Below are 25,123 nucleotides of genomic sequence, written 5' to 3'. Positions count from 1 at the left end.
CCAAAATGGAACGGTGGATGGTGGTCATGATGACGGCCATGCACACCGGGTATGTGACCCAGGGAATGAGGAAACCGCTCTTTTTCTGAACTGTTGGGTACCGCAGCCACTTAGGCATGCGGCGAAATCAAATGAAAAGGCAACAAAAGATTCTCCTCCCGGCCCTCCACCAGGGGATGGAGTGGTCTTCTTACCAGCTCCAAGGCAGTGGGTTTCGTCATCCCTGGGTCGCCCGTCTCAGGGGCGCTTTGAAGCCTTTCATGGGTTCTTGGTGGCCGGCCGTGAGACGGGTGGCATCTGCTTCCTGCGGTGGGCTCCAATCTTGGGCCGGGGCCGGGCCGAAGGGCAGTCACCACTGGGGAACACCCTTGGCTCCGAGCAGGCAGGGTGCAGGATCTTGAGCCACGCCGGGGCAGGATATGCCGGATAGCCTCTGTCTGCTGCTTCACCGTCGAGAACTGCTGGGCAAAGTCCTCGATGGTGTCGCTGAATAGGCCAACCTGGGAGATTGTGCCTTGTCGGCCTCACCCATCTCGAACAGGTTGAGCCAAAGGTGGCGCTCCTGGACCACTAAGGTGGACAGCACCCGCCCGAGAGACCGTGCCATGACCTTCGTCGCCCAGAGAACTACCCTCGTGCAGTTCTTTTAGCACCTTTGTTTGGTGGACCTGCAGGAGAGCCATGGCGTGCAGGGCAGAGGCGGCTTGTCCATCAGCAATGTAGGCTTTGGCCATCAGGGACAACGTGAACCTACAGGCCTTGGATGGGAGCTTTGGGCGTCTGCGCCAATTGGCACGCTCTGCAGGCATAGGTGCACCGCAAGCGCTTTGTCCACTGGGGCAATCGCCGAATAGCCCCTGGCTGCCCTGCCATTGAGGGTAGTGAGGGCAGGGGAGCTGAAAGATCAGGACCGGGCAGTAAAAGGTGCCTCCCATGATTTTGTCAGCTCCTCGTGCACTTCCGGGAAGAAGGGTACTGGATTAGGGCGTGGGTGCTTTGAGGGGCGCTGCAAGCCCAGGAACCAATCACTGAGCCACGAGGATTCAGGGGAGAGCGGAGGGTTCCACACTAGCCCGACGCTTGCGGCCACCCGGGAAAGCATGTCCGTCATTTCCACATCAGCCTGTGACTGGGCAATCGTCCTCGAAGGGGGAGCCCAACTGAGGCTTCTGCGTCCGACTGGACGAGCCCGCTCTCCGATGCTGCACTCGAGAGCTCACCATCTCCGCGGGCTCCAAACAAGTGGTCGAGAAGTTGAGAGGTAACGTCCGCAACCAGGAATAACACACAAACGGAAAGGCATCTTTAAAAAGACGCTCCGTGTGTGCCGCTCTTTTAGAGAAATATACTCTTTTTTTTCTGCCGAAGCGCCCAGGGGCGTTCTCTGCAGTGCACTAGTGCAAAGGAGGGAGAAGCCGCTGAAGTGCGCCGAGGTGAATGAACAGTCAGCTCAGTAAACATCGACCGTTCGGCTCCGAAGAGAAAATCTGAATGAGTGATTGCATACCAGCTCCTTTTATACCCATATGTCCGGGGGAGTGGTATGCAAATACAACTCACCAATTTTCATTGGCCTTTTATCAAAGACCAGAGGTGTCTCGGGCTCCCAAGAGTGACCCCTAGTGTCACTACATCGACACAACATCGAACGTGTGACAGATAGGGAACACGGGTTACCATAATATTGCCGTTGTTGAACTATTTCATACTTGTTGAGCTTTGACAATATTGAGCTATACCAAAAGTGAAAATGACATTTATCAGTTTTATCTGGATTTCATAAAAAAAAAAAAAAAAAAAGGCCTTTCTTGGAAGAAATTTCTCCATCATCTACTAATAAATAATGGTCCTTAACCTAGTCTCATAGAATTGCAAATATAAAAAATTAATAAAAATAAACAAATCGCATTTGCAAAATCTTTTTTTACATGGCCTGTTACATACATATTGCAGCAGTTTCCTGGTGAAATTAACACTAGAGGCACTACAACAACAATGACTTGTATTCACTTCCACACAAATCACCAGTAAAAAGGCAGATTATCAGTTCATAAACACTTACTTTTCGCTCTGTTCCTCACACACTTCTTTCTTATGGCATGCTAACAATTACCATAATTCATGACTTGTAAGACGATACATTTTAATGTTTGCATTACAAAATTAACTAAATTTACAAGCTTGTTCAATAGCATTCAAATATGTGCAGTACTGGTAGAGTGTTTTACTGGCAAAGGTTCTGGTAATATTACAGTATTAAAGACTATGTTTTAGATGCAGTCATTACGTTGACATTTTACATTGCAGTATCTATCCAAACATACAAAAACGTGAATGTGTACATGAACACCTTACATATTAATAGCTACAAATACAAATACAATCACCCTGTCCAATCAGATTTTATAGCCGGAACTCTCTGTTTTATAATGCCATTTCTATGAATAATTAGGCTACTCTGCATCCATAACACACATATAGGGAATGTCTTCAACCTAAAAGACCCCTGCCACTGCTCATTTAGACACAAACATTCAGTCCCATCCAGTTTTTCTGACATCTCATTTTCTGGCATTCCATATAGGCTTTGTTGAATTCCTTTCAAAATCACTGCATTGTGCTAAGAGACAGACACACTGCATTGCAATATGAAGAGGACTGAAGCAGGGGATGTGTTACCATTTGGAGGAGAAAGAAACGTTCCCTTATCAGCATGTATATGGGTGTGTGTGTGTGTAAGTGCTTCCTTATCAGCCACTATGTACTGCATGAAAGTGTGTAAAACAGGGGGCCACAGGTTCACCAAACCTCCGGTTCTGTTGGGCAGGATCATTCTGAGAGAGCTGATTTGATATTTGGCTCTGATAGTGCCCATAAGAGTACCTTTGTTCTCCACTATTGTTGCAGGGCTTAAGCCCAAACCCTCTTCATCTTACTGACTGGCTGGGTTAATAACACTGATAAAGCATCACTTTGATAGAATCATCTTTCTTTGCCTGCTCATTCACTCATCTGTCTATCACATCTCCCTCTCTCTCTCTGTCTCAGTCATGAATACTGTCATCTTTTACGTTATACCTCCTCTCGCCTCTTTGTCTGTTTCCCTCTCGTTCTATCTCCATGGCTTATACCTGTCAGTCAAGTGAGAAGAAGCTAATGAGGGTGTTTATGTCTGTGTCATTTATTTAAAGGATACTTTTTCACCAGCAGCTGCATCAAACCCTGGATTCTGAGGTTCCACGTGTGTTTTTACTTGTTTGTGAAACAGATGCTTGGCAAAGAAGGGATTATAAAACTCTTGGGTGATGATTGTGTCCATTGCACCAGGGTCAGCTGTGTATTATGGCATATATTTTAAATGTATACTTTTAAAATACCAAAAGGTATTCAGCTGTGCTATACTTCAGAATACTAATTTAAATAATAATAATAATAATAATTTTATTTATATAGCGCTTTTTAGCGATTAAGCACAAAGTGAGACTTAAAAAGAGACACAGATTCAGCAGATCTAATATCCAAGGGCAAGCTGTTCCATAATCGTGGGGCCTTCACTATAAATGCTGTATCACTTTTTGTTTTGCATCTTTTTTGGATCTTGGAATAGCCAACAGTTCATGACAAGAAGATCTAAGAGATCTAGCTGTTTCAAAAGGTCTTAAAATTTCTGCTAAATATTCTGGTGTCAACCATGTAATGCCTTATATGTAGTTATTCAAATCTTAAAATCAAACCTAAAATGAATTGGTAGCCAGTGCAAAGAAGCTAAAACTGGTGTTATATGAATAGACCTAGTTTGTGTCATAAGTCTAGCTGCTGCATTTTGCACTGATTGTAGCCGTGCTGAAAAGCAAGATGAATTAAAAGCATATACAAGCTTCTCTGTATCCTTGAAACTCAAGACATGTCTAACCTTGGAAATGTTCCTTAACTGAAAAAAACAAAAAAACAAAAAATAAAAACAAGATTGAACTAACTTCTTGACATGATATTAAATTTTTTTAATTAGACTCCAAAAATGTTCTCCACCTGCTAAATAAATGGGACCACCTGATTAAGTGCTGACTCAATCTGACTTTTATTTATAATCATGACTGATTATAACAACCTCTGTTTATTCTGTATTTAACTGAAGAATATTACATGCCATCCAATTTTTTAAATCAGCTATACAAGCTTGAAGAACATTTAAATTAGTCAGATAGTTGGGATTTAAAGACATATACAACTGCATGCCATCTGCACAGCAATGACAGTTAATGTTGTATTTTCAAATACAGAACCAAGCGGTATACTGTACAGTGAAAACAATATTTTCCCTAACAGGGATCCTTGTGGAACAAAGCAATTTATTTTTGAAGAGGAGGACATCTTATCTCCAACAGACACAACAAACCAGTCTAAAGCCCCCCCAGATATTCCCACCCATGTCTTTAATATATCAAAGAAAGTTACATAATAGGTTTGTTGCCTTAATATCACACACTATATGCTAATATTACATCAAATTTAATTTCCATTTTATGATCAGATAATATATTATGTGGCTTAAGCTAGGACTGAGTTTCAAAAGCAGCTTGTATCCGCTGCACCTTCTTGAAACACTTTTTGGAAAAACTCTAAAATGAAGTCTGGTGCTGCTAAATGGTCAAAGTGTCAGAAAATGTCAGAGGCAGGACCCAAATGCAGAGTTGAAAATAAACAGGGAATTTATTAATACAAGGCGAGGCTTCAGGCGCTGGCTCTGGGACGGACGAGGCTTCAGGCGCTGGCTCTGGGACGGAAGAGGCTTCAGGCGCTGGCTCTGGGACGGATGAGGCTTTAGGCGCTGGCTCTGGAATGGTCGAGGCTTCAGGCGCTGGCTGTGGGACGGTCGAGGCTTCAGGCGCTGGCTGTGGGACGGTCGAGGCTTCAGGCGCTGGCTCTGGGACAGACGAGGCTTCAGGTGCTGGCTCTGGGACGGACGAGGCTTCAGGCGCTGGCTCTGGGACGGACGAGGCTTCAGGCGCTGGCTAGTAGGTGCCCTTCTCCTCCACCTCTTCTGGGCAGTGAGGGGCAATGCTGCTGTAGTAGCCCCCGCCTCCTGACGGTCTGCAGCTGTGGGCTTGGACGAGGTGTCCACTTCAGTGTGGGGAGAGCCCTCATCCTCGTGTTGGGATGAGGATGGGAAGTCTCCTGAGGCACTGGCTGTGATAAATTCTTCCCATTTAAGGGCTTGCCTGACTGCCTCGAGAAAGTACTCATTCTCACCCCGTTCTGGGACACAGGATCTAATAGGTTCATTCAGACCTGCCCAAAAAAGATCAATTAGGCAAGTCTGATTGTATCCCAGACACGAGGACAGTGAAAATTCTAGGGCATATCCCCACACGGACTTGTCCTCCTGCCTTACACCGCGCAGCCTCTTGGTGTGCTCTGCATGCTGCGAGCAGGAGAACCAGTTAAAAAAAAAAAGAGTGGGGGGACCGGTTTTTCTGGCCAGTTTGTTCTGTCAGAAAATGTCAGAGGCAGGACCCAAACACAGAGTTGAAAATAAACAGGGAATTTATTAATACAAAATAAATTAAAAACAAACCAAAACTCCCACAAGGGGAAAAAACAAATACAAACTACCCCGTAGGGGAAAAGATAAAGTAATTAATCCAGGGCTGGGGCAGAGGGTAATGGGTAATGAGTAATCAGGACCGACCGAACAGGAACAAGGCTGATAAACAGGACCGACATGAACGAGACCAACAAACAAGACTGACTGGAACACACAAGACTGGAAACAAGACAAACTGCCACTAGACAGCAAACAGGAGCAGACTAAAATATGGAGAGAAATCAAATGGGTTAATGGGACAGGTGAGGCAAATTAACTAATAATAAGCAAACAAGGAGGTGGAGTATGACGTAAGACAGAGAGACAAGCGGCGAAACAGAAACAAAACAAAACCACGTGCTCTCAAAAGACCACAAAACACCTGAATGGCACGAGCACACATTGTCAAGACAATAAGGCAACATACGCCCATGTCAACTGACAAACAAGATGAGAGAATGCGTAGCAACACCAAACAAAGCGATGCCATGCATTCTCACACTAAACAAAACTTGAGCGTACATCGCAAGACAAACGTCACACAATGCACGCAACAGGCGACAAAAACAAGACAGGACACCTGTTCGAGAATTCGGCCACACACACACCTGACACCTTAGACTGAAGTGACCGAACCTCAGCACAACATGAAGACAGCTCGTGACCCGGGCGCACAACGCAACTCAAGCGTGACGCGAGGCACACCCACGTTCGTGAGAGCCATAAAAACTACTGACGTGAGTGCATGCTGCCAAGATGACATAAGCGCGATGCACCAACATCAGTAACAGACAGATATGGAGCACGAATGTCTGGATCCCTACACAGACCGAAATCAAACCAGACAGGAAGTCAGGATCCAGACACCGTGCTCCCGACATGAAACAAGATGGACCGAAGAGCGCACGGCAGGGAATACAACCGAAACTCTGCACTCACACAAAGACAGACAACGAAACACAAGACAGACATGGGACAATGATACCACAGTCCTGTCAGACCAAAACCAGACTACAAAGTGACAGACACAAAGATTTTTAAATTAGCTATTTTAAATAGGAATTTTGTGTCAGGTTTGATTGTATAGTTAATAAATTTGCCTAGATTATTTTATATTAATTTCCTTCTCAACATACACTAGCAAGAAAAAGTATGTGAACCCTTTGGAATTAGCTGGTTTTCTGCATTAATTGGTCAAAAAATTTGATCTCAACAATTCTATTTAAATTCTTTAATGTCTTTTTTAAACACATCCCATTAAACATTCACAGTGCTTTGGAAAAAGTAAGTGAACCCTTGGATTTGATAACTGTTCAATCCTCCTTTGGCAGCAATAACCTCAACCAAGCATTTCTGGTAGCTGGCGGATTAGACCTGCACAACGTTCAGAAGGAAATTTGGACCATTCTTCCTTTTGTCCTATTGCATCACTCAATTTCTACTGAGCTTCAGCTGGTGCACAGCCACCATGACATTACACTGTAGGATATCTTGATTAATTTGGGAATTCATTTTCCCCATGCCTGTTTAATGTTTTCCATATAGTAGATTCATGAACAGAGATGTTAACCAGTTCCAATGATTCTTTTAAGTCTTTAGCTGTCACTCTAGGGTTCTTTTTTCGAAATAACTTTGTAACTATTTTCAGCTTATGCAAAGCAACAATTCTTGATCGTAGGTCTTTGAGAGCTCTTTTTTTGCTAGACATGGTCCACATCAGCAAATAGCTAATTCAAAAAGTTTGAGTGCTTTTTATAATTCAAAGTACCTCTAACCCACACCTCCAATCTCGTTTCATCAATAAGATGCCAGGTTTGCCAACTCCTGACTGTAATTAGCTTTTGTTGAAATCATTAGCCTAGGAGTTAACATACTTTTACCTACACTGTGAATGTTTGAATGATGTATTCAATATGTAAAAAAAATACAATTATTTTTTGCATTATTAGTTAAAACAGATTGTGTTTGTTCATTATTGTAACAGATGAATATCAAAAGAAAATGTTATACATAAATGCAGGTAATTCTAAAGGGTTCACATACATTTTCTTGCCACTGTATTTTCTCCCCTTGTTGTCCCTTGCTTTATATTTATATTTATTTGTTGTAATGTATCATGATGCCATTTTGCCAGGTCTCTCTCAAAAAAAGATATTTTATTATCAGTGGACTCACCTGGTAAAGTCAAAGTTTAATATTAATAATAATGCATTCTGTATCTACATAATTCTGTTGTTGAGATCTGAATGTTTTTTTGGAAAATACTGTAATCAAGCCCATCTGAGCTGGTAATATGTATGTGTTTGTTCCCAATTGGTGCTCCTTTGGTGGTGATGTTTTACTTTCCTTGGTGTGTATGACTGTGTGTGCCAGTAGCGGCATTGGCTGTACAGTCAGGACATTATGTCAGGCTAATCTGGTTGATATAACCAGTATGCATGATATAACAGTATGTTTTTGAGCACGGTCTTTGATCACAGGCACACACAAGTGTAAACGCATGTCCACACGGTTAACCTCATATCTGCAGTTGCCAGTTCATTTGATTTCATATCCTCTGTCTGTGTCGCTCTGTCTCTCACCCTCTCCCTTTCCCCCTTTACTAATCTCTGCAGGTATTTCTCTGCTCTGCATTATTAGAATGCAGCCTATGCTCTCTATTGATGCATGTCAGAGCTCATTCTTTCATCTCCAACATTTAATTTACCATCCTGTTGTGTGGCTAATCCTGTGTCGTGCCATTTCCTCCACTCCTCAGATTGCTCTCTCAAAGCCCCTTCTTTTGGCCAGATAAAGGGGAAGGTAATCGCCATTGTCAGCCACAGATACACCACTGTGGCCCTCCCCTTGCCGGTCCCCCCACCCGGGCCCAAATGAAAGGGGCTGCGCTGGCCTTCCACCCCACTAATCACTGGCCTGCCTCTCGGTAAGAGTGGAAGCAGCGGCTAGCGCACTTTCATCGTGAGAGGGAGAGAGAACGAGAGAGTGAGTGAAGAAGAAAGGGAAATCGAGAGAGAGAGAGAGAGAGAGAGAGAGAGAGAGAGAGAGAGAGAGAGAGAGAGAGAGAGACCAGCCCTACAAGAAAGTAGCATGGGGGTCCCAGGGCCCAGAATTAACTTTAGGCCACACCTGCCAATGGCAAGTGATTACAGAAAATTTACAGGCCAGAAATATTTCCATGAAACTGTATTTTGCATTATTTTAAATATATTTATGTCGGTTTGACAATGGAATTATTTAGCTGTTTTTTCTTGCATACGTGTGGCAAACAGCGCAAGTCATTATATGAGAGTGTCTATTTCTTGGTGAAACTGCACCAGTCACAAAAATGTGAAAACAAGTGTCAGAAATTAAGCAGGGCTTACACCCAAAGTATACTTCGGTATACAAAGTATACAAAGAGCTCGAGCATTGAATGCATGCAGCCTGATTTTTCTAACCACGCATCTTTGAACATGCAGAATGTGCCTGGAACTATTTGCCATTTGAATTATTTGAAATAGTGGATCCACAAGGTGGCAATACTTACATTTGAACCATTGCTGTCACGAAGAAACGCTAGAAGACATAATCGCCAGTAAACAACAGTAGATATGCACGTCAAGAGCATGTGTATGAGGAGGTCAGAAGATACCTGCATTTGTATAACTCGACTCTAAAGGAATTTAAAAAAAGCTTTATGGGTCTAAACTCCTGAAGAGAAATTGTCTGGCTCTCATAGCAGTCATAGCGCACATGCGGCAAACACCTGTATATGCCCGCACCGTCTAATGGAGTATCCTTTGACAGGCTCGCGTTCAACTGTACGGAGACAATGAACGTCCATGTCAAAATCGAAGTGTACTTTGGGCTTTAGGGTAAAAATGGCACCACTAGGAACAAAAATGTCCAAGATTAGGGGTACTCAACTTTGCAAAGCCCGGGGTCGCAAAGCAGGATCCCTTTAGCCTCAAGGGCTGCACAATTTTTTATGGCTTGATTTTTTAAATTTTTTTATATAAAATTAAAAAAAGATTTTAATTACTTTTTTATACATTAATGTGTTGAGAAGACTATGCTGTTTTAATACATCATGGAACAATGTAATTGACAAGAATAAAATTAAATGCACACAATTTTACAAGATATACTGCAGCAAAATGTCTCCCAAATTCCATTTATTGTCATTTAGAGCATTTATTTGCTGAAAATTACAACTGGTCAAAATAACAAAAAAGATGCAGTGTTTTCAGACCTCAAATGATGCAAAGAAAGCAAGTTAATTTTCATTTTTAAACAACACAATACTAACGTTTTAATTTAGGAAGAGTTCAGAAATCTATATTTGGTGGAATAACCCTGAGTTTCAATCACAGATTTCATGCGTCTTGGCATGCTCTCTACCAGTCTTTCACATTGCTGTTGGGTGACTTTATGCCACTCCTGGTGCAAAAATTCAATCAGCTCACCTTTGTTTGATGGCTTGTGGCCATCCATCTTCCTTTTGATCACATTCCAGAGGTTTTCGATGGGACTAAGGGCTGGAGATTGGGCTGCCCATGACAGGGTCTTGATCCGGTGGTCCTCCATCCACACCTTGATTGACCTGGCTGAGTCAGAGTTGGGGAACATTTTCAGAGCAGAAGGAAGCAATTTTTCTTCCAGGATAACCTTGATGAAGCACCCCCAGATCATCACCGATCGTCCACCTGGTTGTCTAATGGTTAGACGGAGACCTGGAGAGGCCTTCAAGCCACAGTGTCTTGCACCCACTGTGAAATTTGGTAGAGGATTGGTGATGATCTGGGGGTGCTTCAGCAAGGCTGGAATCGGGCAGATTAGTCTTTGTGAAGGACGCATGAATCAAGCCACGTACAATGTTATCCTGGCTCCAAACTGCAGCTAAACGTGTATTGAAGCACAATTTTTTCTGCAAAAATTTTACCAGTAACGTAATGTTCATGTGACCAGGCTGTAATTAATCGTGCCCCCTGACCCCTGAAAGGGACTTTAAAAAAGTCAGACCAGGATATCTAAATCTCCTTAAATACTCGGGATTTGCTTGTTGTCATATTGAAGTGCTCTCTGTAGTCATACATGGATAAATGTAATAAATACACGTTGGTTTGCCATTTAAACTTAGCGTATTGGTTTAATTTGAACCAACTTTGCTTTGCGTGCCTCCCTCTCTGCATGTGTGACAGAGGGAGAGAGAGCATGCGCTCTTATTCAAGTGACCATGAGAAAAAGGCACTTTTAGATGAAAACTTAAAACAAGTAACTCTAAACAAACACTTCGATGGTCACAATGAATAAGTCTGAACATGTCTGTTTGTATCTTACCTTAGTTTCAGTGAACTTGTTAACATTCAGCTGATCTTTTTGCCGATGAAGTTTGTTAGAGGTGGACTGTTTGATATGCATGATTTTTTATATAGATACACAACTCGCTTGGGCTTTCAAGAAACAGGAATAATTCCCGACTTTATGTAAATAAACAATTACATGTGTAAGACGTCTGCGTTGTAGGGATGCACATGCAGATTTCAGATATTAAATTTTACCCGCTGAAATGTTATGATTTCCTGATATTGGAATGTTTGGGCATAGCAATATGGCGGCGCAGTGGCTTCACTGATATGACGTCATGAGCAGTCCAGTTCTATATTATATATAAATGGTCATAATATTAAAGTTATTTGAACAAAACCTGTTCAATCCAGATTACTAAAAATAAACAGTTTTGTCAATGGATTATTTAGTTGTTATTCTTAAATTGAAAGAAATTGATATTTTTTCAAAGCAAAAAGACAACTAGTGAAAGATTTTTTTTTTTTTTACAGTGCAATGTGTTCTGTTGACAAAACACTAAAAACACATCTTCCAAAAAAAAAAAAAAAAAAATTCTAATGACAAAAAAAGAAAAAAGAAAAAAAAAAGAAAAGAAAACCTGAGCTGTGGAGAATTAGACATGATCTAAGAGCTTTATACAGATTTATACAATGGATGCCATTAAGGAGACTGCAAGTCTATCCCTCACAGCCTCACTTTCATTCCTGTCAAAATTCAAATATACTGTGAATAAGGTCTCTTGATTTTATTAAATGACTGCTTCATTATAAAAGTGTTAAAGGGATAGTTTTAAATCTAAAATCTAAATTCTTCTAGAAATCTTCGCTTGTGTTCAGCAGAAGAAAGTCATATACATCTGGGACGCCATGAGGGCGAGTATGAGAGAATTTTCATTTTTGGGTAAACTATCCCTTTAAGGACACAAAAGTTAATAAAAGTAATAAAATGGCACTTATGCTAGAATAACAACACTGCTATGCAGCAAAAATAATGATAAGATATGGGTACTATTCAATTATAGTGAACAGGTGTTTTGCGTCATAGCAGAATCATTTATTTATTAAACTGCATTGATCAATCAGCATCCAGGACTGAAATTATTTTTTTTTCATGGATTTTAGAAGTACATTATATGATCATTGCAGAGGCGACTTTGTCCTCTATAATTTCAATTGCCTCTTGAGTTGAAATGGATCCAAAAACATCTGTTAAATTGAGGACACAAGTGGTAGAGGATGGACACACTATACACAGGGCTCTTCGCTTGTGTCGGACCCTAAAAGCAATCACCACTTCTGACATGTTTCATTACAGTGTCTGCCTGAGAGTGGGAAATCCTCTTTGACTCAACTTAAGGGGCTGCTTAATATACAAAGCAAATTAATGGACAACATAGACTAATGCTGCAGTGGTACTTGGGGACGTTGAAGGGGGGTGATGGTGGTGGGGGAGATGATTGCCTGTGATGTGGCCATAGCTTAAGGTTGTAATCCCTGGCCAACAGATTCTCTCCATCTCTCTTCGCCCACACAGAGGCCCTCGGCCAAGGATCACTCCGAGCTTAATTAGAGAGAGAGACAGAGAGAGAGAAAGGGAGGGAGGAAAGCAAGGAGTGCATGCAAGAGAGAAATCGGATGGAGGTGTAGCTAATTAAGATCATAGCCAGGACTGAAATGGTCTAAATTGCAGCGCTGCAGGAGATGAGTCCCCAGGGAAAGGGATGGGAGGCAGGATCAAGCAAGACTGGGAATATTCTTTTTCCATATAGTCCAAGATATGGGCCTGGGTCAGGGATTAGGTTCGGATTGGGAGTTAGTATGTTGAGAAGGTGGTATTGCTTGATCATTTTATTATCTTTAGTCGTATACTCAATAAGGAGGTGTTGGATGGATTACACCACGTTTCTTCATCTGTTTTGTATTGATATGGTAAATCATGGTTATTATTTGATATCAGAAGGATGAGTGATTGACAGTGTTTAAGCCCTGCAGGCAGTGTGTCAAGATAGGATAACCATAAAAATTAAGCACAATCAGGGATAAGGTGAGAGTCAACACCTCTTTGATGCATTAAAAGCAATAAATGCACTGACAACACATCATGCAATGTCAGTCCTATTTTTCTGGTAAAATTATTATATTACATTTTCTAAATTTCGCCCTTTGGCTAGATAATTAGACTAATAATAAATATATGCTCCTTTTATATTAGGATATATTAGGAGCTGCTCTCACAGGATGAGCTTTTGCATTCAAAAACAGTTATGGTCGATGGAGCGCAACATAACACAGGGGTCTCAAGAGGCATTTTTCATACTTTAACTACTTTTAACAACACAATGTCTTATATGCGCAGTGCTCATGACACAAGATGCTGATGCTGACACAATAGTCAAAGACATCCATCTGATGCATGTATACAGACCAAGAATGAAAAAATAGCACAGAATGCAAAAGGGTTCTTTGTGAATGGCCCCTTAGCTGTGCCTGGAAAAAATATTCAACTCAAAACTTCTTTGGTTGAAGTTGTGGCATTGCAGTTAGCACACATGCTAACTGCAACCAGAAACATACACAAGTATGCAAACAAGACGCAAATGCTTTGCCAACACATTGGAAGAGTGGTTTCATTGTACCATTGTACCAGACTGATTACACTGTGAATTCAGCAACAGTAGGTTGAAAGTTTTGCTGTTGAAATTGGTCTGTGTTTACCGAAATTTGAATCACTGCCCCAAAAAGCTGGAGCACTTCCAAAGCTGGAAGTGTTGTTGAATGTATGGGCACATGTGAGCTTCAGTTTCCAGGTGAAATGTCCACAGAGTGGCGCCAAAAGCTAAGTGTATTTTTAGTTGTAAATTATGTAATACAGTCAACGGGAATGCACATTTTATTAATTCTAAACTCTAACCCAAACCCCAACCCTAAACCTAATCATCAATTGAGTAAAAATTTAATTTTAGAGCAAAAATGCAACCTGCGAATTATACTCACCATTGTTTATGTGACCGTGACTACTTCCTGGTTCCCATGGGACCAGAACCCATGTTTTGGAGGTTGTTCTTGAAACACACTATCTGTAGAGTGAAAGGTGACCACAGTTGAAATTATGCAAAATGTCTGATGGGCAGGCCCAGATGGAATTTGCTAACTTTTTTCCAACCTACTGAGGTCTCATATTATGAACGTTATTATAACAAAATTTTTGCATGACTTTTTGTCCAAATCGTGCACCCCTAACACAAAATATAATTTTCACAAATTTACACTTCATTTTAAAATGTTGTGCCATTGAGAAGCCCATTACAGATTTTCAATGGGACATTCACCTGGTAAAAAAGTGATAATATTAATAATAATATTCCCTATAATGCCACACGGTAAAAGGGTTTATGCAACTAAGCTGCTATTGACACACTAAGTGTGTGAGAGGTGAAAGAGCCCGGGGCTATGACAGCCCTGTCTGTGTGTGTGTGTGTGTGTGTGTGTGTGTGTGTATACAGTGTGTCTCTGATGGGTTTTCCTCAAGCAGTGATCCTGACTCCCCCGCTAAGTCATTACTTAATTGGCTCCTTTGACTAGACATGTGTACAGTTTTGATTGTTATATCCCCTCTGGTATTTTAGTCAGGCTTCTAAATGCACAGTTTCCATCTTTTAGCAAGTCAAACTTAGATGACATGTTCTGGGGTATAACCATTAACAGACATCAGACATCAGAATTTGTTGGTTTGGTAAAAACAAAGGAAATTAAAATTACAAAGTAGAACAGAAAAGGTAGAGTAAACTAAAGTGATTTGCTGACAAAAATGGGCCAATTAAAAAACTGAACAACTGTCAGAGCTGTGGCCTAGCAGTTCGCACACATGCTCTGACAAGTTGAGCTTTGGTGCTCATTCTGGAGACATGAGTTTGAGTGTGTCTTGATTTCATTTGAAATACTATAAATGAAAATGTTTAAAAAGGCCAAAACTACTAATTGTGCAAATCGAATAATAAATAATACAAACACTTTCTTAAAAAATTAAAAAAATTAAAATAAAATGGCTAACTGAATCTGTTTTTGGAAACAGAAATGCATAAAGTTAGATTCCATGCCATACCACATAGTTTCCAGAATATAAAACATTATGTCTCAGTTGTTAGTGAGGATATCTATTATAAAGAGGGTCTACACCGCCTTATCTTTTGGGTGAAAATCATTTAGGCATTTAAACATAGTCATATATTATCTTGCCTGCTCAATTCCTTTCCTTTTAGAAACTTGACCTTTGGTTGTGGAGGATTTTTATATTGGCAGATCCCCCCCCCCCCCTTTGCCAGTTGATAAAAAGCGGAGTATCTGAATGTAACGGGAGTGCTATTATAGTACAGCCCCCTTCTCCCTCCTCCTTCCCCCCAGCACCTCTCACCTTTAAATCTGTCTTTTCATATTCCTCTCAAAGCCCCTTGTCTGAAAGAAAAAGACACACTAAACAGGATCTCTGGGCAAACAAGTGACGAGGGACAGAGAGGCAGAAGGGTGAGAGTGGAGGGTGGGAACTATAGTAGACACTGTTGAAGGAGAATTAGACAGAGAAGTAAAAAAGCGAAGAAATAACTGCTCTTTTTGTGCCATCCATTCATTGAGTGTTGCTTTTGGGTTTTGTGATAAAAAGTCAAACTAGATTAAAAAAAAAATCCACAAAACCTCCATTCATCAGGTGAACTTTCAAAACATACTAGTGGAGTGACCAAGAACTTAAAGTGAAATTTAAAGCCATATCCTTAAAAATATACACATATACACACATCACTTAAATATACAGTAAAATATGTATTCTTAATATAATACACACACACACACACACACACACACACACACACACACAAACATATATATATATATATATATATATATATATATATATATATATATATATAATATGTAATGCAATATATATAATATACTGTGTATAGTGTAGAACATACTGTATATGTTCTATAATATACTATATTAGGCCTATATACTCCATATATACTCCACTCTCATCTATAAACATATACACAGAAAAATATTATACATGTATAAAGAATGTATATAGAATATACATTATTTTATATTTCAGATATATTATATTACAGTGGTTGTTTTCCCTTAAGTCTTTTGGGAACAGGGAAATCTCTGTATTACATGAAACACTTTTTGACAAAGTGTTATTGATTGAAGCTTTAATTTCAAATATGCTTGTATTTTAATAAAACTACCAATGTGGTATATTTTCAGATACATCATTTAAAACAAATTTCACATCTAACTGCCACCTCCTTCTCACCACAAATGTATAAATTTGAAAGAACACATATGTTCAGGAAAAGTACAGTAGCGTTTGAGGAATATGAAAGTGAAAACAATTAAGAAAAAATACAGCTGACATTGCAGTGTCACATTGGACCGCAGTTGGTGTATTTCAATTTGAAGATTAACAGCAACTTGCAACCAACAGGCAACATGGCGAGACAAATGAAATGGGTAATGAGGCTATATGAGGCAATCCAGCAGACTGGCCCGGCAGCCATAGCTGTGACTATGCCGTTTAAAGAAACAGTCAAGCGGTAATCATGCAGCCATGAATCATAAGCCTTAGGTAAGTTATGTAATACTGGTAAGACGGTGAGCTGTGTTTTATTGGTGCAGAAAGAAATCCTTTACACCATTCAGAGAAAGAATCACAACAGTAATACCATTAACTTGCACCAGGGATCTCCAAATGCCATTTAATTGCCAATAGCAGGCCTATTGTTTGGTGCGGGTAAACACAGACTTGGCAAGAGGGGGGTTCAAGTTGAAGGAGTGTCAGTCTCTGGGCGTTTGTCGACCAGTAGCCCCTTCTCCCAGTCCCTGCAATGCGAAGAGGGACACACACACACACACACACACACACACACACACACACACACACACACACACACACACACACACACACACACACACACACACACTACCATAGCCCCCTCATCTCCACCTAAGCTCCAGAGTAACTAGCTTAACTAAAGTCTTCAGAGACGGTAAATTGGGGCAAAGTCTTCTCTTCCTCTTCTTAATACCAGATTTGTTCGACAACGTGATTTGAGGCTTGTCTATTCAAGGCCTTTTTAGGGTTCTGAGCAAAGGGCTTGAGGCTAAAGGCCATTTTACCCCACTCATATTATAGGCCTGTTTTCATCGGTGTACTGTGTGGATGTGTGTGTGTCTGTGTGTTCGTTATGGAGGTGGGATGTCTGTAATTCTGAGTTTTTATTTTAATGTGCACTCCGAATGCAAAGAAGCACCATAGCAGGTGGCTATAGTGTTGTTATTTAGCTATTTAGCTACGTTTTAGCCATATGGCTATCAGATTCTCTTTTAAAAAATTATTTTATACCTAACAATGGTTTCAGTGAAAGTGGTGAATGTTTATGCCACTCTGTTTATGCAGTAAATACGTGTCTTTGGGGTTTTGTTCACTGTTCTCTGACAAGCTTGTTCTAAGAGAGCCGTGATTGGATTTGAGCGCCGTGCAGTATGTGTGTGCGCGCCGTGGCTCTCAGCAACTCTATTGTCCACAACTAGAGTCTGGCCAATGAACAGCCATCAGCAGTCCACACTGCTGATTGAGTTTGACAGCGCTTCAGGAGGAGGCAAGGAAAACGTTTTTGGCCTTTCATTTCAAAATAAAAAAATAAAAATAAAAATTCAAACTTTTTAGAGGCCTCCTTTCTTACCTCACTTACCCCTCCTTCTCCTGCGGCCTCTGCTCCTCTGTTCTTTGGTTCTAACTGTGAGGTTAAATGATTAAGAGTGGGACTAAGAAAGGATACACTATTAAAAAAATATAGCTGCAAGAAGCAATTATCGTGGCCAAACTAATATATAGCAAGTGATATGTTGTGGTAAGCACAACGTGAGGTCTCAAAAATCAACAAAAGCACAATTTTCACACCAGCCATAGTGGTACTCAGATCTGACTGGGGTGTGTTTGTAATGTTAGCTCACTGCTTTACATACTATGCCACTCAGCTGACATAGCTCAACATTGCCAAAGTGATAAAAAAAAGTCCTGGGGATCCACAGTACTGCACAGTACTGTATTTTGTATGTCTCCCTTATTGAACTCACCTGATTCAAATCATCAGCTTGTTAGAATATGAAGTGAAGTGAACTGAACCAAGTGTGTCACATAAGGGAGCCATACAAAATGTGTAGTGCTGTGGGTCCTCAAGCCCCAAACTGAGAACCACTCATTTAAAGGGTCAATTTGATTACTCTAGACCTTTAGCCCATAAGATAAGCCTTTACATATTGTGCTGAGCAAGATGCAAAGTCAAGAGCAACAGAAGCATTTATAAACTTGTTCAAGGCTTGATTCAAACCCCCATGAATGTTCTGATTACAAGTTAGCATACTAACACTCTGAACCACACTGATGTCGAATAGCAAAACACGCATACCAATAAGAGAGGCGTGTTTTTACTGCTGTTGCAAACGTTAATTGATATACAGCATTTATTAAATAAATTTTGTCTGGCATGGTTTGACAATCATTTGAGCCAAATGTAGTAAGAATTGGCCAAAGCATTACTTAGATAAAGTTTCACTTCTGATGGACATCTTTATGGTCAAATTTGTTGGCGTATTAAAGGAAAATGGTTTGGAATATGAAAAATAATTTGATAACTTTTTGCCAGCTGGGTCTAAAGATTATCTGACCAAATTTTGGGAAAGATCTGATGAAAGCTGTAGGACGAGTTTGAAACGGTAGATAAAAATGAAAGTCAAAATGGCGGACATGCAATATAACAGACTTTGGAAAGATGGATATCATTGTTTACAGCAGGGGTGCAAATCATATGGCTCATGATTCCATATGGCCCACAGGCCAAGTAACTGAAATCTAATGCAGTTGAAGAATTAACCACACACAGATGCAGTTAGTGCGAATGTGTCTACTATTGCTTGCCAGTCCCTAGTAACAGGTTATCTTAGTGCAACGTGGGAAAATGTATTTTTAAAGAAATTAAAGGTGCTTCAAATTACATCATTGCCTGATGAATTGCATCGAAATCAAAGCCTTTTTGTGAAGGGGAATTTGTTAAAACATGCATGTGGAAGGCAGCTGAACTGGTATGCCACGATACGCGGCAGACTTTTGCTAATATTAGTTTGTCCAGAAAACAGTAGCAGACTGAGCCGCAGACTTGGTGCAAAACTTGGACAGTCAATTGAAAGAGAGGGTTAAAACTACATGTTTTTCCATTGCAATCAATGAAAGCACAGATGTCAATAGTGTGGCTCTACTTGCCGTTTTTATCAGGGGAGTTGATGACTGTTTGAAAATCACAGAAGGGTTTGTGGGACTCATTTCAATGACACTACCACTGCTAATGGCATTTTCAATTGCCTGGTTGGGTCCTTGGACCAGATAAGGGTGGACTGGGCTCATGCTGTCTGCATCGCAACTGACGGCACCATGGAGAAGGTGAAAATGTGTGGAGGTAATGAGTTTTGGTTAATTAATTGTATTATTCACCAGGAAGCGTCATACAGCAAGTCGCTAAAAATGGACCATGTCATTAGTGTGGTGACTAAAATTGTGAATTTCGTTCAAGGGAGAGGATTGAACCACCATCATTTTCATGCCTTGCTTAATGAGCAGGAAATTACCCATGGTCTACCATACCACACAGATGTGCGATGGTTAAGCCGAGGGGCTGTCCTCAAGTGTATTTATGAATTGCGAAAGGAAATTGACTGTTCATGAAACATAAAAGGAAAGTGCTCAGTGAATTGGATGACCTGAATGGATTCAGGATCTTGCATTTATGGTTGACATCACTGACCATTTGAACATTCTTAACACCAAACTGCAAGGTCAAGATAAACTTTTAATGGAGTACTATGATGATGTTTGGCATTTCAGCGGAAACTCGACCTGTGGGACTCAGCTTTCAGAGAACAATCACACATATTTCTCCTCTCTAAAAGACACCAGCAACAATGCCAAAATTGATCAATTAAAGCTCAAAATATCAGAACTAAAGACTGAATTTCAGCAGTGCTTTCAAGTGCTGCATCAACCTCGCTGCTCTCTTGTAACCTCTCTGATGTACCAGCCGATTTACAAATGGAACTGATTGACTTACATTGTAATTCCGTGTTGAAAAACAAATTTGCCAATGTTGGTTTGCACACGTTCTACCAGTATCTTGTTCCACAATATCCCAAACTGGCAACCTTTGCCTTCACGCTTCTGTGCATGTTTGTAAGTACCTATATATATGTGAACAGGCTTTTCCAGTAATAAGCATAAATAAATCCAACTGTACTCTTGCCTAATACAAGATCACTTAAATGACATTATGAAAGTGGCAACTGCTCAGAGACTCACTATTGATATTGATAAGTTGGTTATAGCCAAAAGGTGTCAGGTGTCATGCAGTTCTAAACAGTAGGCATAAACTCCACCTGACTGCCCCAGATTGAGTGTATCTGTTTCTAAAAACACACATGCATTCATGTTTCTTTAAAGATGTTGATATTCAGTCACCAGAATGTCTACAATTGGTTGTAATAATTTGTTTGTATTTATATTTACAATTTTGTTGTAGGGACCTAATATACTTTGTTGCCTTGCAAACTAATTCATCAACATTTGTCTAATAATCTCACATTCTCATTGTTTTTCGATTGTGCATCTGTTGCTGTCTTACTGTTTTTCTTAAAATTTTCATAAAATTGAGAATTAAGTACTTTTGAATTTAAATTTCAGTGTGATGTGGTGAAATGATGGGTCACCATTGTATTCATTTTATCATCCATGTTATGTGTCAGCTTTTGGGAGCCTGGTTGTGCCTAGGAAATTCTGGTTGTTATATGTAAATGCACATTAGAATTCCATTTTGGGTGATAAATAAAGTGTTTATAAAAAAAAAAAAAATTCTCCCCTTTTTCTCCCCAAGGTGGAATGCCAAATTCCCAATGTGCTCTAAGTCCTTGTGGCGGTGTAGTGACTCGCCTCAATCCAGGTTGCAGAGGACAAATCTCAGTTGCCTCTGCATCTGAGACTGACAACCTGCGCATCTTATCATGTGGCTTGTTGAGTGCGTTACCACGGAGACATAGCGCATGTGGAGGCTTCACGCTATTCTCCGTGGCATCCACGCACAACTCACCGTGTGCCCCACTGAGAGCAAACCACATTATAGCGACCACGAGGAGGTTACCCCATGTGACGCTACCCTCCCTAGCAACCGGGCCAATTTGGTTGCTTAGGAGACCTGGCTGGAGTCACTCAGCATGCCCTGGATTCGAACTCGCAACTCCAGGAGTGGTAGTCAGTGTCTTTACTTTTTCATCAGCACTGACTACTCTATGTCTAGTTAGTTGTGAGGAACATACAATTACAATAAAGTTACAATCACAGTCAAAGCAATCCCTGCTAGGCCTAATACTTTGAACAAACATGATTATGTTGATCAGGCTTATGGTTAATAATGACAAGTGGTCAGATGTAGGCTACTGGCCCAGCCCGCCTAATGTGGTATTCTGGCCAATGTAGCCCCCTAACCCACATGAGTTCCCCACCCCTGGTTTACAGTTTGATGAAAGGAATCTAAAGAGATCAGAGTCATGAATTTATGCCAGGGATTTGTGACTAAATTCAGGCATGCAACTCTGAATGGCACAAGTTGATAGGTTCTTTGATCTTGTTATCTGTTAGCCAATCAGCTCGCTCACATATGATATGTCAAGCCAATCGGCTCATATTGTGTAAGCTGATAGGTCTTTTGACGTGTAATCTGGTATCCAATCAACTTGCGTACTCTCTCTTTGCCTAATATTTAAATTTGCTCAATGTGCAAGTAAGCCAGTTTCACTGCAGAGCCAATGAGAGTTTTCTCTAAAAATGCTATTTGCTCAGGTGGTTGCTGGGGCTTTTTCTTCTATCCGCTTGCATGGTAAGGTCTGTTTTGGCAATGACACATAGAAGCACGCCTTTATAAAGGTAAGCCATAGCCAAATCAGGCTCTGGCACACATTGCTATCTTAAGCCATTTGTTTAAATAAATCCACACATAGCTAGGCTAAGTCACAAGTTAAATAAGCTCTGGGCTTTCCTGGTTCAGATACACATTATGAGTCAAGTCTCTAGCTGTTTAAGTCTTTTGGCTAAGCAGGCCCAAGAACACATAGAGATTTAGTTAATTAGCATTATGGCATTAGGCCAAGCAGGCCAAGGCATAACTAGCCAGCATACACTAGGTGAACGTGGCTTTTCGGAGCAGCAGCAGTACACAAATCTTGGCAGTAGATCTGCATGTTTGGGGGGTTGTGTTTTGTGTTGTGTTATGCATTTGTAAAGCTTCTCTGTTTCGTTGGGGGATTATCTAATGATTATTAGAATGATTAACTATTTGGGTGATTATTGCAAAGATTAATCATCAGCTTTTAACCGAAAATTCAGCTGTAATAATACAGTTAAGATGTTGTATTAAATATGTGCTTACTACAATAAAGAAAAGAGGATGAAAGTATATTCCTCTAAATGTTTCTACCGCTAAATGACCCTCACTGAATTACATGAAAAAATACTTGATTTTTATTAAGTTTAATTTAGTAAATTAAAAAAAAGAAAAAAAAAATGAAAAGAAAAAACAGAGAACAGGTGTTGGGCATAGTGTGTTTTTTCACTTGTTTATACTTCTGCCAGTGCAGTAAGACAAAATGCACTTAAATTCAAGATTATATTTAACATCTTTAAATTCTTTATGGAGTATAGCTCCTCAAGTAAATGTACCTTCTTTTGAGGGATTTTTAGATGTTTATATTGGAAAACAAGCCAAAAATAAAACATATTTTGTTGCAGTATATAATGGGCTAAGACTACCCTCTCTAACCTTTTTGTTCATTTGATTCAATACATCACGAGCCATCACATTATAATCTGAAGCTGTGGCAAACGTGCGGAAGAGATGAGTGAACAGTTTCAATCTCTCTTGCTCATTTTATGCGACTCATAAAAGCGGCTCTACCCACACAAAGAAATGCCAGTTTCGGAGTATGTGCTTATTTAGATGACCCGCTTCCTTATTATTTAGACTTATAATAAAATTTTATGTTATTAAAATAACAGGAAACATATGTCACCAGGGTGTTTCATTTTTAGACGCTCTAACATGCAATTTGTGTACACCAGCTTTGCTTTATTTCATGTCAACACTGATTCTGTATACTTACTTTTTATTTTTGTATAATTCCCTTATACTTCGCGATCTACATCATCTAAAGTTGTTTGGAAAGTTTGGGGTGCGTCTGGACTGTGTGCTGCGTCTTCTTCTGCCTGTCTTTATCAGGTGCTTAAGCTGCAGTGCTCCTCAGCAGGGCTCTTACGCATCATCATTAGAGTTTCATACTAATCGACAACGAAAGATTTTGTCAGCTATTTTTTATTGTCGACATTGTCAATAACGTCAACTAATTGTTTCAGCTCTACTGTGCAGCAGCAGCGTAGCAGATCTAGTCCTCCAAGACCAATATCCTATCAATATGTCATAACCACATTAACATGCTAAATTTTTACGAGAGTTGTCATTACTGAACTAAACTTATAAGGATATTGAAAATTTTTTTTTAACACTAGGTGGCACTGTACCAAAACTGCTAAAGTTAGTTCAGGGCATGGTGCTAATAATGTGAAAATTTTGTATAACTGGATTTCGAATGACCCAAGGAATCCAAAAACACCAGGCTCATGATTAGGACAAATGGTTCAACATTTGTGTCAAAAAATTTAATTTTTTTAGATTTCTTTACCTATAGGTGGCACTGTTCCCAATCTTGTCATGTACCCTCTGATCTTGGACCTAATGAAACAAACCAAGTTTAGTTTCAATAGGACAAAGCGTTGCAGAGATTTAGCCTAACTTCCTGTTTGTCATCTTCGCAGCTGAGTTGTTTGATCCGCTGAAAAGTTTACGAGCAGACGAATTAGAGCATATATAATTTATGAATGTAGGGCATATGGTGGTGAACTGGTGGTGGTGCTATAGGGTTTGTCCTAGAGACCCCAAATTTGGTCTGTGTGCCAGTCATACCCGACTCTATCAGTGTGCCAAATTTGATAATTTTCCTATGTATGGTTCTATGGGCTGCCATAGTAAATATAGCTGCAAGCAACAATTACGGGGCCCAACACACCATGGCATGTAAGGAAATATGATTGAACATCAATGATTATGATCTTAAGAAAAGCTGCATAAAAAACGTCATGGTTACTTGCGTAACCTCCGTTCCCTGATGGAGGCAACGAGACGTTGTGTCGAGTAGTGACACTAGGGGTCACTCTTGGGAGCCCGAAACACCTCTGGTCTTTGATAAAAGGCCAATGAAAATTGGCGAGTGGTATTTGCTTGCCACTCCCCCGGACATACGGGTATAAAAGGAGCTGGTATGCAACCACTCATTCAGGTTTTATGTTGAGGAGCCGAGACAAGTAGTAATGAGGCCATTTCAGCAGGTAGTTCAGCGTTGTGTCAGGAGGGACACAACGTCTCGTTCTCTCCATCAGGCAACGGAGGTTATGCAAGTAACCATGATGTTCCCTATCTGTCACTCACTCGACGTTGTGTCGATGTAGTGACACTAGGGATCCCTATACAAAACGCTGCAACTGGCTGAACTGTGTTACGTGAACTGGCGGTGTGTAATGGGCAGACAACTGTGTGCGTCGTAGCCAGCGCAGCAGGCTGACATGTAACCTCCCCCAACATAGTTATGAGTGTCAAACGGCCCTTTGGGGGCAAGTCGACTACCCTAAAGATAGAGACAGGCTAACCCAATCGTGGCCTCTTTTCCCCTTCTTTCTTTCCACTCCCTAAAACACAAGGGGGATTATCCGACTGGGCCGCCAGGACTAGTCGGGGGGTGTCCCTCCCAAGGGGAGGACACCGCGGAGACCACACCTCGCCCAAAGAGAGGGGGGGATATTTAAGTGGAAAATACGTCACATGGTCTTGCCGACCATGTGGAGAGTCTCATGGTAGATCCTACCCAACGGGGGAGGAGTTGCTACAAACATGGAGACTGTGGCAGAGGGGGCTCTGCCCAAGGAAGACACAGTTTGACAACAGGGAAATGAATTAGCGGAAGATATACATCGCATGGGGTTACCTTACAGGGAATTGCCACATGC

Source organism: Myxocyprinus asiaticus, chromosome 17 (genome assembly GCF_019703515.2).
Source record: "Myxocyprinus asiaticus isolate MX2 ecotype Aquarium Trade chromosome 17, UBuf_Myxa_2, whole genome shotgun sequence".
NCBI lineage: Eukaryota > Metazoa > Chordata > Actinopteri > Cypriniformes > Catostomidae > Myxocyprinus > Myxocyprinus asiaticus.
Note: the sequence above shows the minus strand (reverse complement) of the source record.